The sequence below is a fragment of the Puma concolor genome, chromosome F2, assembly GCF_028749965.1.
Source record: "Puma concolor isolate L17-30 chromosome F2, mPumCon1.1.hap2, whole genome shotgun sequence".
Taxonomy (NCBI): domain Eukaryota; kingdom Metazoa; phylum Chordata; class Mammalia; order Carnivora; family Felidae; genus Puma; species Puma concolor.
Window position 1 is genome coordinate 42,850,942 of NC_141684.1, and position 12,125 is coordinate 42,863,066.

Below are 12,125 nucleotides of genomic sequence, written 5' to 3' on the forward strand. Positions count from 1 at the left end.
TCCCCCATAGTCCTCTGTTAAGTTTCTCAAATTCCACATATGAGTGAAAGCATATGATTTCTGTCTTTGACTTATTTCATTTAGCATAATACCCTCCAGTTCCATCCACATTGTTGCAAATGGCAAGATTTCATTCTTTCTCATTGCCAAGTAGTATTCCATTGTATATATAAACCACATCTTCTTTATCCATTCATCAGTTAATGGAGATTTGGGCTCTTTCCATAATTCGGCTATTGTCAATAGAGCTTCTATAAACACTGGGACACATGTGCTCCTATGCATCAGCACTCCTGTATCCTTTGGATAAACACCTAGTAGTGCAATTGCTGGGTCATAGGGTAATTTTTAACCATTTTTAACTTCTTAAGGAACCTCCATACTGTTTTCCACAGTGGCTGCACCAGTTTGCATTCCCACCAACAGGGCGAGAGGATTCCTGTTTCTCCACCTCCTCGTCAACATCTGCTGTTTCCTGTGTTGTTAATTTTAGCAATTCTGACCGGTGTGGGGTGATATCTTAATGTGGTTTTGATTTGTATTTCCCTCAAGAGGAGCAACATGAGAAGTAAAACAAGAGGAGCATGTTTTCGCATGTCTATTAGCCATCTGGATGTCTTCTTTGCAGAAGCGTCTATTCATTTCTTCTGCCCATTTCTTCACTGGATTATTTGTTTTTCGGGTTTTGAGTTTGGTAAGTTCTTTACAGATTTTGGATACTAACCCTTTATCTGATATGTCATTTGCAAATATCTTCTCCCATTCTGTCAGTTGCCTTTTAGTTTTGTTGATTGTTTCCTTTGCTGCGCAGAGCCTTTTATCTCCATGAGGTCTCAATCGTTCATTTTTGCTTTTATTTCCTTTGTCTTTGGAGAGGTGTTGAGTAAGAAGTTGCTGCAGCCGAGGTCAGAGAGGTTGTTGCCTATTTTCTCCCCTAGGGTTCTGATGGTTTCCTGTCTCACACTTAGGTCTTTCATGAATTTTGAGTTTATTTTTGTGTATGGTGTAAGAAAGTGGTCCAGTTTCATTCTTCTGCATGTTGCTGTCCAGTTGTCCCAGCACCATTTGCAAAAGAGACCATCTTTTTTCCATTGGATACTCTTTCCTGCGTTGTCAACGATTAATTGGCCATATATTTGTGGGTCAAATTCTGTGTCCTCCATTCTATTTCATTGGTCTATGTGTCTGTTTTTGTGGCAATACCATACTGTCTTGATGATTACAACTTTGTAGTAGAGGGTAAAGTCCAGGATTGTGATGCCTCCAGATTTGGTTTTCTTTTTTAACATTACTTTGGCTATTTGGGATCTTTTGCGGTTCCATACATATTTTAGGATCGTTTGTTCTAGCTCTGAGAAGAATGCTGGTGCTACGTTGCAATGGATTTTAGAACATTTTTATCACCAGTAAAAGAAACCCCGTACCCTTTTGTTATAACTCTCTAGCCTCATGCCCCATGCCCTGGCCCCAGGCAACCATTAATTGTACTTGACCTCAAAGGTCTGGATTCTTTTACACAGCATAATGTTTTCAGTGTTCATCCATGTTATACTACATGTCAGTACTTCATTCCTTTTTAGGGATGAATAATATTCAATTATCTGGATGTACCACATTTTGTTTATCCAGTCATCAGTCAATGGACATTTGGGTTGTTTTCACTTTTGACTATTATGAAAAATACTGCTGTGGACATTCATGTGCTTTTGTCCGCTTTTGTGTGGACATACATTTTCATCTCTCTTGGATAGATACGTAGGAATGAAATTGCTGGGTCAAATGGTAGCTCTATGTTTAACTTTTTGAGAAAATATCCATCATTGTTTTCCAAAGTTGCTGTATCATTTTACATTCCCACTAGAAGTGGAAGATTCTGACTCCTCTGCCTCCTTTCCAATACTTGTTGCGATCTGCCTTTTTATTGTTTTAAGTTTATTTATTCTGAGAGAGAGAGAGAAAGAGAGAAAGAGAGATAAAAGAGAGAGGGAGAGAGAGACTCTCAAGCAGGCTCTTCACTGTCAGCTTGGAGTCTGATGGGGGCTCAAACTCATGAAACTTGAGGTCATGACCTGAGCCGAAACCAAGAGTCAGATGCTTAACCAACTGAGCCACCTGGGTGCCCCGCCCCTGCCTTTTTTAGTACAGCTGTCCTACTGGGTGCAAAGTAGCATCTTGTGGTTTTGATTTACATTTTGCGTATGCGTAATGATGGTGAGCTTCAGTTCATGTTCATGTTGGCTATTTGTGTACCTTCTTTAAAACAGTTTCTGTTCAAATCCTTTGTCCACTTTTGATTGAGTTTTGATTGTAAGGTTTTTTTTTTTAGTGTATTCTAGATATAATTCCCTTCTTAAATATGAGATTTGCAGTATTTTTTCCCATTATGTGAGTTCTTTTCACTTTCTTTTCTTTTTAAAAATTTTGTTTGTTTATTTATTTATTTTTGAGGGAGAGAGACAGAGAGTGAGTGGGGGCGGGGCAGAGACAGAGTGAGAGAGAGAATCCCGAGCAGGCTCTGCTCTGTGAGCATAAAGCCCAACATGGGGCTCAAACCCACAAAACATGAGATCATGACCTGAGCCAAAACCGAGTTGGTCATTTAACCAACTGAGCCACCCAGGTGCCCCTCTTTTCACTTTCTTAATACTGTTCTTTGAAGAAAAAATTCTTAATTTTGAAAAAGTCTAATTTGCTTTTTTTTATTGTTGCTTGTGTTTTTGATGTCATATTTGAGAAGCCATTGACAAATCCAAGGTCATGAAGATTTACCACTGTTTTCTCCTAAGACTTTTATAATTATAATTTTAGCTCTTACATTTAAATCTTTGATCCAGGGACGCCTGGGTTGCTCAGTCGGTTGAGCGTCCGACTTCGGCTCAGGTCATGATCTTGTGGTCTGTGAGTTCAAGCCCCACGTTGGGCTCTGTGCTGATAGCTCAGAGCCTGGAGCCCGTTTCGGATTCTGTGTCTCCCTCTCTCTCTGCCCCTCCCCTGCTCATGCTCTATCTCTCTCTGTCTCAGAAATAAATAAAACATTTAAAAAAATTAAAAACAAATCTTTGATCCATTTTGAGTTAATTTTTCTGACTTGTATGAGGTAGGGGTCTGACTTCATTCTTCTGGATGTGGATAACCAGTTGTTTCATTACCATTTGTTGAAAAGACTATCCCCGCCCCCCCCCCCCCCCCCCCGCCAGGAAATACTTAAGGACAAAATTTTCAGAGGCAATCCCGATGTTTCAGCGTCTAATGAGAGATCCACAAACAGAGAATGGAAACTGATATTTACTGAGCTCCTAGTATCCAGGCTACAGAATCCTCCTAGGAAAGATTGGTGAATCCCAGGCATATCCATTTCCAGTCTCTTATTTATACCTATGATAGAAATTACTAATCAATCACAGCACTTACTGGCTGAGACTTGATGACTGCCCGGGCTGACACGAAGGAGGGGTGTCCCAGGAAGATCAGTTTGGGAGGAATTAATATAGTGAGGTTAATTTTGACTGTGTTGAGTTTGTTGTGCATATGGGTGGTAATAGGTGGTTGGATATAAAAGACTGAAGCCCAGGCCAAGGGAGAGGTCTGGGCAGAGAGAGACACTTGAGTCTTTGGCATGTAGACGGGAGCAGATCCAATCTCTTAGAGTGAGTGACAAGGCAAGATAAACTGGGAGTCTGATAAGCCTACAAATGGGGTCAGAAGGGACTGGCTTGAGAGGTAGAAGAAAAACCAGGAAAGAGTACTGGCAAGGAGACCATGGAGAAAGGGTGATTTAAGGAAAACATATGATAGCATCAAACGTTGGGAGAAGTTTGGTAAGGTGCAGATTGGAGAGTATCTCTGATTATTACGAAGTTTTTAAATTATTTTTTAAAACTTTATTTATTTGTTTTGAGAGAGAGAGAGCAAGGGAGGGGAGAGAGAGAGAGAGAGGGAGTGAGATTGAATTTCAGCAGGCTCCATGCTGGCAGTGCAGAACCTGATGCGGGACTTGATCCCATGAACCGTGAGATCATGACCTGAGCTGAAATCAAGAATTGGATACTTAACTGACTGAGCCACCCAGGAGCCCCTATGAAGAAGTTTTTAGTCACCTTGGTGAGTGTAGTTTCAGTGGGATAGGGAAGGTGGAAACCAGATGCTATAGTCTGAAAGGTGAACTGAATGTGAGCAAAGACTCACGTTGGTGAAATCTGATCAGAGAGATAGAGATAGGTCTTAGAAAACCAACAAGATTATTGTAACTTCTTGGAATTTAAAGAAAATCTTTAAATCTTTTTAAAGAAAAAAATATAAAGAAAATCCGAGGTCAAATAAAAGGATCTGTAGACTGAGAAAAAGTGTCTAAGGGAAGATGCGCGTATCTGTGCTTGATCCAGTTCGCATGTACAATATCAAACCAACTGCGTCATTGTTTGAGACAGATCCTGCAGAAATGGATCCTAAATAGTGGGGGGGGGGGGAATTAATTTCAAGTGCAGGCTTTGCTAAAGAATATGTACTGACAGATAAAGCACAAATCCCTAAGCTTGTGTTTCTCACAGAAGGATCCACATGATCACCTGCATCAGAAATCCAGAGTGTTTCAAAAATGTTCATCCCTGGGATGTATTCTGGACCTACTGAATTGGGATCTCATGGTGTAAAGCCAAGTTTTAATAAACTCTCTGGGTTTAGAAAGCTCTAGAAGACATTTGCCCACTGTACAGCTAATGATAGGGATATTACTAACTGTTCCGTTCATAGGATTCTTTAGCAGTTTCATGACACTGGTAACTAGAGCCAGATTAAGAACCTTGTCTACTGGGCAGTTGCCTAGAGTAACCATCTATAGATGGAGTTAAAATATTCCTGGAATAAACAGCTGAAAACTGGGTCCACTTCAGTCAAAGTAGTAAGGGGAAAAAATCCCAAACCTTTGTTAACCTCAAACTGTCTTTTTTGAATATTTTTTGAATATTATTGAATATTTTTAGGATGAGCACAGGTGGCTGTCAGCTAAGATTTTGCAACAGAGTTATGTATGGTTTAGTGTTTCTAACTTGGAACTAGTGATTTATTTGAGCTGAGTCTTAAATCATTTAATGGTTCCTTAAAGTGTTCTGCTTTGGGAAATTACCCCCCTCCCCTGACACTGTAAGCAACAGCAACAACACAAAAAACCAAGACTCAAACAAGCCCAGAGACAAGTATTATGAGCTGCATAAAGGAGAGTCGTGTTGCTTAAATGTATCGGAAAATGGACACTGTCCTGGCCAGTGAAATTAACTAGGGAAAACTTTGCTTCAACCTAAAATATTCCCTACCAGAAGATTAGTTTCACCTTGTTTCACTAAATAAACGTGAAACAAAAGGTGTAAAATATTGGTTTGAGGAGGTGCAAAATCATCCATTTGGGTGGGTTCCCATGAGCCTTGGTTGACTCTGAATGTAATCCTGAACATTTGAATTAATAACTGAAATGATTTTGATTCTAAAAAGTATTTACTGAGTGCCTACGGAAGACAAAGTTTGTGCCATCATTAAGTTAACAAGAGCAAGACAGACACTAAATAAATAATATTTTTATACGCTTCTGTTCGGTGAGGCTTATGTGTTGATAAACATGTGATAAATGTTCTCAAAATATCTGCTATGTAACACACAGAAAAAGTAGATGTTAAAATGCAAGTGCATAATAAGTGGAAAAACTTAGAATTCAGAGATTTCATTTACTTTGAGATTTCAAGAATAAAAATATTAGAAATGTGACATACTTTGAATTTTAAGAATAATTCCAAATTTTCACGGACTTTTTATCTAGCAGGTGTGAGAAATAAGCCCACTGACCCAATCAAAGGAGGGACGCAAGGACTAGGAGCACAGTGAGGCAAGGGTTTAATCAACGGACTTGCAAGAGCGGGTGTCTGATGGACAGGCACATTTGGGGCACTCACAGCAGGCAATTTATCTCCTAGAGTGCAAGTCCCTCCCCTGATTCCTCATTGGCTGAGTACTACAGAGCTTACAGCCTTACCCAGACATCACCTATGCCCATGTAAGGAAAAAAGCAGTCTGATTGGAACATTCTCTGAGGTAAGGCAGAGACTTTTAGTCCCTCCTCCCTTTATTCTACGGCGCATGCTCATTGCAAAGCCCATAAAAAGGTCCATGCTCATTGCAAAGCCCGTGAAAAGAAGCCCATGAAAAGAAGCCCACAAAATGGAGAGGGGAAGAAGAAGAACGAGGAAGTGAAGTGTCTGAAGGCTTGGGACTCCACTGTGTGTGTGTGTTTGGGGGGGGGGGGTTGTACATATTTCCAGTAGGTTGTAAACCTATGTTAACTGTACAGCACATGAATCATCTCTCTTACTTCTCACAGGAGGCTATCCAATGTTAGTTATTCCTTGTTAACTAACATTGTCTATAAACTAGAACACTATTTGTACATTTTCTAGGGCTAACGTTAAAGGAATGGTTAAAACATTATTATAGACAAAAGTGCTAAAATGTTTTAAACACCATCAATCTATTAGTTAGAAGTATCTGTCCACTTTTTTCATTTGTTCACGTGTTTCCATCATATAAATCATTTATATCTCCTTCTCTCTGATAAAGGCAATCAGTAATTTACCAATTAAATTTTCTTTATTCCCCTTATTATTGAGTCAGTATTAAACTACTGAACTAACAATGTTTCATGTTTGCACGAAAATGAATTCCCTAACATGCCATGGTATTCATCCCAAAACACAGGGCAGAACATATAGAATGATAAAATTCAGACAACTTTATAAATTATAAGAACCTTGCTAACCTGTTATCCTGGAAAGCACAGGAAAAGCCTTTATAATTCAGACATGCAATCACCTGTTGGTTTTTCTTTTCTTTCTTTTTTTTTTGTTTTTTGTTTTGTTTAAAAACTTTTTTTTAAAGTTTATTTATTTTGAGAGAGAGAGAGAGAGAGAGAGAGAGAGAGAGAGAATGAATCCCAACCAGGCTCCACACTGTCATCGTGTGGAGCCTGATGTGGGGCTTGAACCCATGAACCATGAGATCATGAACTGAGCCGAAATCAAGAGTTGGACCCTTACCTGACTGAGCCACCCAGGCACCCCTGATTTTTCTGATGGCTGACTTTGGCCTTTTAAAGTTTAGTCAATCTGATTCTCTGACTTGGAAGCTAGAGGCTGGAAGTAGCATAAAATGCACAGGGAAGCCTTGTTTGGGAACTTGGCTATCTTCTATCACGAATGGTGTCACACAGGGAGCTTTCTTCCTATGGATATTCATGTTACTCACATGGAACTAGAAGGAAAATAATTTGACAGATTCTATAGTTGTGGTGAATAGGTTGGGCTTTGAATCAGACCAGGTTTGGAGTCCTGATTCTATAATCAAGCTGTGTGATTTGGATAAAAGGTAAAACTTTTGTTTTCTACCTATAAAATGGAATCTACTTTGTAGACATGTCGTAAAGATTAAGTGAGAAAACATTTTTTAACTGATAAGCTGATATGCCATGAACATAGTCATATAATATTGCTGAGAAAGATGACTAAAAGTTATACATATATACTTTTAAAAAACACTTTATAGATTTAAAAGTACTTTTTACATACATTACTTCAAAATTTCTAAAGAAGCAAACTCCTTTTAGAGCCATGCTGGTGGAATCTTGTCATTGATTTCAGGAAGTAAAATATACAAGCGGGAGCTATTTGATTTTGTAGAACAAGGTCATTTTATTTAACTAATGGGAGGGCAGAGGTGTTAAGAATTTTGCTTAGCCTCACTGACCTCATTGCCTTAAACATAGTTATGTTGGCTGTGAGACAAAGGGGAAGGATTTTTCCTAGACCTGCTGATCCACTGAATATGCTAACCATTGGCATGTGACGAGATGGTTTCACTTTCAAGGTCCTCAAGATAAATAAGGCTTACAGCAACCATGGGCTTCCTAAGGGATCTGAGAAGGAGGAAGTCCATCGAGACAGTGGGTTGTACTGGATGCACACCTAGAGACAACTGGAAAGCATAACACAGCTCAGGAGAAGCCCAGAAATGAATATCAGAAAGTCAACAGAAACCGGATAAAGTGTGACACATTTGACACAAAAGTGACATTGATTCTCCTCTTCAGTGTGGATTCCCAGAGTGACTGAAGGATGGGAATCAGAAATCAGCCTAAAAGATGACTTGACTTAAGAAATCTGGGGCTATTGGCTTTTATTGTTTAATTGGAAACCTCATTTTGAGTGGAAGAAGTAACCTGATTTTTAGGTAAATCTATTCAATTGTGGAGAAAAAAAATAAGGACTTGTTTGTGTTTGGAGGGAAGGCTACTACTGGTTGTTTCATGTCGACTTTGAAGAGGACCCTTGAATTGCAGAAGCAGGTACTGCCAGATTGCATCTTTGGTCACACCTTCTGAGTTATTTCTTAATGTCTCCTGAGGCTGGTTATCCGTGAACTGCGTCATTGCTCAGACGTGGATCCCTGTAGGTCTGTCTGTGTTTGCGATGGAATTGACAAAAATTTGTCGATTGAGCCTTCTGTACAGACACTATGCTAAATGTTGGGTGTACAAAATATGGACAAACAGTCTTGATGTCATGGAGCCCACACTCTAGAAGCAGTTGAATACATAGAGTGTTTCCCCTTTTTGGCTTCTGTTTGTCTTCTAATTTACTTCTCTACATTCAAAAGTTCAGATACTTGTTTGGAGATGTACTGAGTATGAATTAACTTATTTTGGTACAAGCCCACTTCTTTTCTGGAGTGAATACAATGATACCTTTTATGACATCTGATGGCTTCTGCGGTCAATAAAACCTATCTAATAGGATGGTTAATGTTTGACTGAAGTCTGAAGGGAGAGGCTGGGGAAGCAGAACAGTGCGGAGGAAGTGTTCTCCAGGGAGATTCTCAAGCCCCAGCAAGAGTCTCAACAGCTGAATGGAAGAAAATAACTTTTAACGGCCATTTTGTTATTTACTTACAGAAAGGTAAGGGTTGACATGTCTTAACTATGTTGATAATGTACTTCTTCAAGAATGACAAAATAGATGGTGGAGGGAGAGTACTTAAGTTGCTGGACAAATTTATTCCTTGAAGAGTGCTATGTAGCTGGGAAGGGAAGGGAAGCTTATTTCTGGTGTGACAAGTTTTGCTTAGGGAGCATAATTTCTTTCTCAGTTTCTTTTAATTAGCCTCTATTTTATAAATTTAATGAAATATCTTTGGTTGAATCAAGCTTGGCAGTGTAAACAAAGAAAATATGGAGTTTTGGGATGTTTAAATGAGTATTATACCCATTCTTTCTGATTAAAATATAAGAGTGCCTAGACCTAAGACGCTCTGGAGCTCTTGTATTCCAGAAATTAGAACTGGAATCTCATTCTTAAAAAGTGTTCTCTCTCAGATGTGGTCTTCAAAAAATGAGCATTCTATCTACTTCTCAGAGACTGAGATTAAACTTAGGATTCTCGGGACTGTCTGGGACACAGTGGGGGAGGGGAAATGCATAGGAGAAAAGAAACCCTTTTCTTAAAAGTATTGGATATAGGGGCGCCTGGGTGGCGCAGTCGGTTAAGCGTCCGACTTCAGCCAGGTCACGATCTCGCGGTCCGTGAGTTCGAGCCCCGCGTCGGGCTCTGGGCTGATGGCTCAGAGCCTGGAGCCTGTTTCCGATTCTGTGTCTCCCTCTCTCTCTGCCCCTCGCCCGTTCATGCTCTGTCTCTCTCTGTCCCAAAAATAAATAAACGTTGAAAAAAAAAAAATTTAAAAAAAAAAAAAAAAAAAGTATTGGATATAAGAATTGAAAACAACCAAAAAAACAAAACAAAAACAAACAAATGAACAAACAAAGAGTTGGAAACAGACAGACCTGCAAGCAAGTCTTGGGAAAGCAAGACTTATTGTATGTGTTGGTCAGCTTTTGGTGTTTCTTTCCACCTCATTGGTAGATGTACCATCTGCTAACAAGTGATTATTTTGAGATGTCAAGTTGTGTACAGCCTATTGTGTCTTCAAAGGTCCAGTCTCTGCCTCTGTCTTGTTTTTTTCTTTATTATGGGTGACTTTTGCGGGACAGATGCTGTCTTTGATGGGGGATGCTGAACAGGAGATTAGAAGAGCAATACGTTCTCTGATATTTTCTTGTTTTTATTTTTCTTCAAAAACTTAGATAGCAAGTGAAAAATCCTTTCAAAGAGAAAGAAAGCACATGTTTAGGTGACAAGAAAAATGGATGACATTTAGCTCTCACCAGGAAAAAAAAGAATCACTGAGTAAGGGTTTATCGCAGATTGCAGGGTATATAGTTTATGAGTCTTCAGGGTTGGGCAGATGGGTTAGGCCAGTTTCATCATTTACCAGCCAGCAGGCATTGAGCAGATTGCTTAAGCTCCCTGGACCTTAATTTTCTCATCTATAAAATGGAGATACTTGCCCAACCAAGCAGTTGTGAGAATAAATTCGATAAGCTTGTAAAGAATTTGGTACATTGCTTGCCATGTGGTAGCTGTCCAATGAAAGTTGGCTCTCCTGTCCATTAAAAAGGTCAAGTAGATGATTCAGGTCAAGCTGAAAAGTTGTTGTTTCATTTCCTAGGGAAAAACAACAGTAATGTTACAGTAATGGCATTTTGGGCAAGAGAGCAACAGATTCTATTCTAAGGACATGAAATCCAAAGATATAACAGAATGATGAAACAATTGGGCTTTGTTTTTTTGTTTGTATGTTTTTATGAGAGGCATTTAAAAGCCCCTCTGATGTTTTGTATATAGTTGACGCTTGAACAACATGGGTTTGAACTCTGTGGGTTCTCTTAGGAACAAATATTTTCAATAAATACAGCACAGTCCTATAAATGTATTTTCTCTTCTTTATAATTTTCTTTATATTTTCTTTCCCCAACTTATTTTGCTATAAGAGTACAGTATCTAATAAAACATAGAAAATATGTATTAATTGACTGGTTTTGTTATCATAAGGCTTCCAGTCAACAGTAGGCTATTAGTAGTTAAGGTTTTGGGGAGTCAGAAGTTGTATGCAGATTTTTGACTGCACGGGGGTTTAGTGCCCCTAACCCCTGAGTTGTTTAAGGGTCAACTGTGTAAGTTTTTCAGTGGGTGTGGCATCCTTTGAAACTTGCCTCAGTGACCCCTGGGAGAAGTCATTGTTGTTCAAGATGAAGGTTACCTTTCCTATGCCTCCTCCCTTCTTTTATGAAAAGCAAAATATATGCTGGCAGGAACTCAACTTAGAAGTCCCTGGAAAGGAGAATGCACCCCCACTTTTCTTCCATGTTAAGAGAGGTGACTCTGAGAAGGAAAGCTGAGCACGAATCATCCTGCTTCTTTTTCCAAAGGCTCACAAATAAGTGCTTTTATGGGTGTTAGTTTACATGGATAAAAATCTATAGATTTAACTGTTGGCATAAAATTGCATTCATTCAGAAATCCTTGGTCTCCAGCCTAGACTGGGGCTCATTCTGTGGTCTACTCAATGATTCAACACAGAAAAAGTACTTCAGTTTGTTACGGGAGTATCTATCTACCTATTTGTTACTTGTGACAACAAATAGCAATGTTTACTGAGGTACAGTAAATATAAATGTAATAAAAACAGATATTTACTTAGTGGTTGAAGTAATAAAAAAAAAAAGTTGATTTTCCACTTAAGCTTATATAGCAGCCCAAGCTATGCTCGGTTAGTGTATGTGGCACAAAGAAAACTTAATTTTTCTTAAAAGATTCTCTAAGACTGACATATGGAATTTTCTTGTCCATGATATTCTGAATCAATAATTTCTTACCATATTTTAATTATTTTTAAATATTAAGACATGTGTTCTTGACAAAGAGATAAAGAGAAGTCAAAATGGTAGATTTGTAGTTTTAAAGAATGTTTAAACTAAGGATGAACACCTTTTCTGTTCATCCTAGGGAGGGTTCTGTGCTTGATCTGTGCAGTCAGATTGGTGCCCCTTCCTCAACCTCTCTGAGCTTAGTTTCCTTCCCTATAGGATGACAACAGGACCTACCTTATAGGATTGTTGTGCTATTTATTTTTTTAATTTATTATTACTATTTTTTAATATTTATTTATTTTTGAGAGACAGAGAACGAGTGGGGGAG

At 38.9% G+C, this 12,125-nt stretch overlaps 1 protein-coding gene across 2 annotated transcripts in view; it reads left to right on the forward strand.

The window, feature by feature from the left end:
- Positions 1-616: 616 nt before the first annotated feature.
- CDH17 (cadherin 17) overlaps positions 617-12,125 on the forward strand; it is an 83,118-nt gene continuing 71,609 nt past the window's right edge. Inside the window, exon 1 of one of the 2 annotated variants that reach the window (XM_086695028.1) lies at positions 617-694. The gene's annotated coding sequence lies outside the window, so the exon portion shown is untranslated. Of the gene's footprint in view, positions 695-7,876; positions 8,991-12,125 lie in introns of those variants that run through there. The other variant, XM_025922731.2, reaches the window with a different exon arrangement.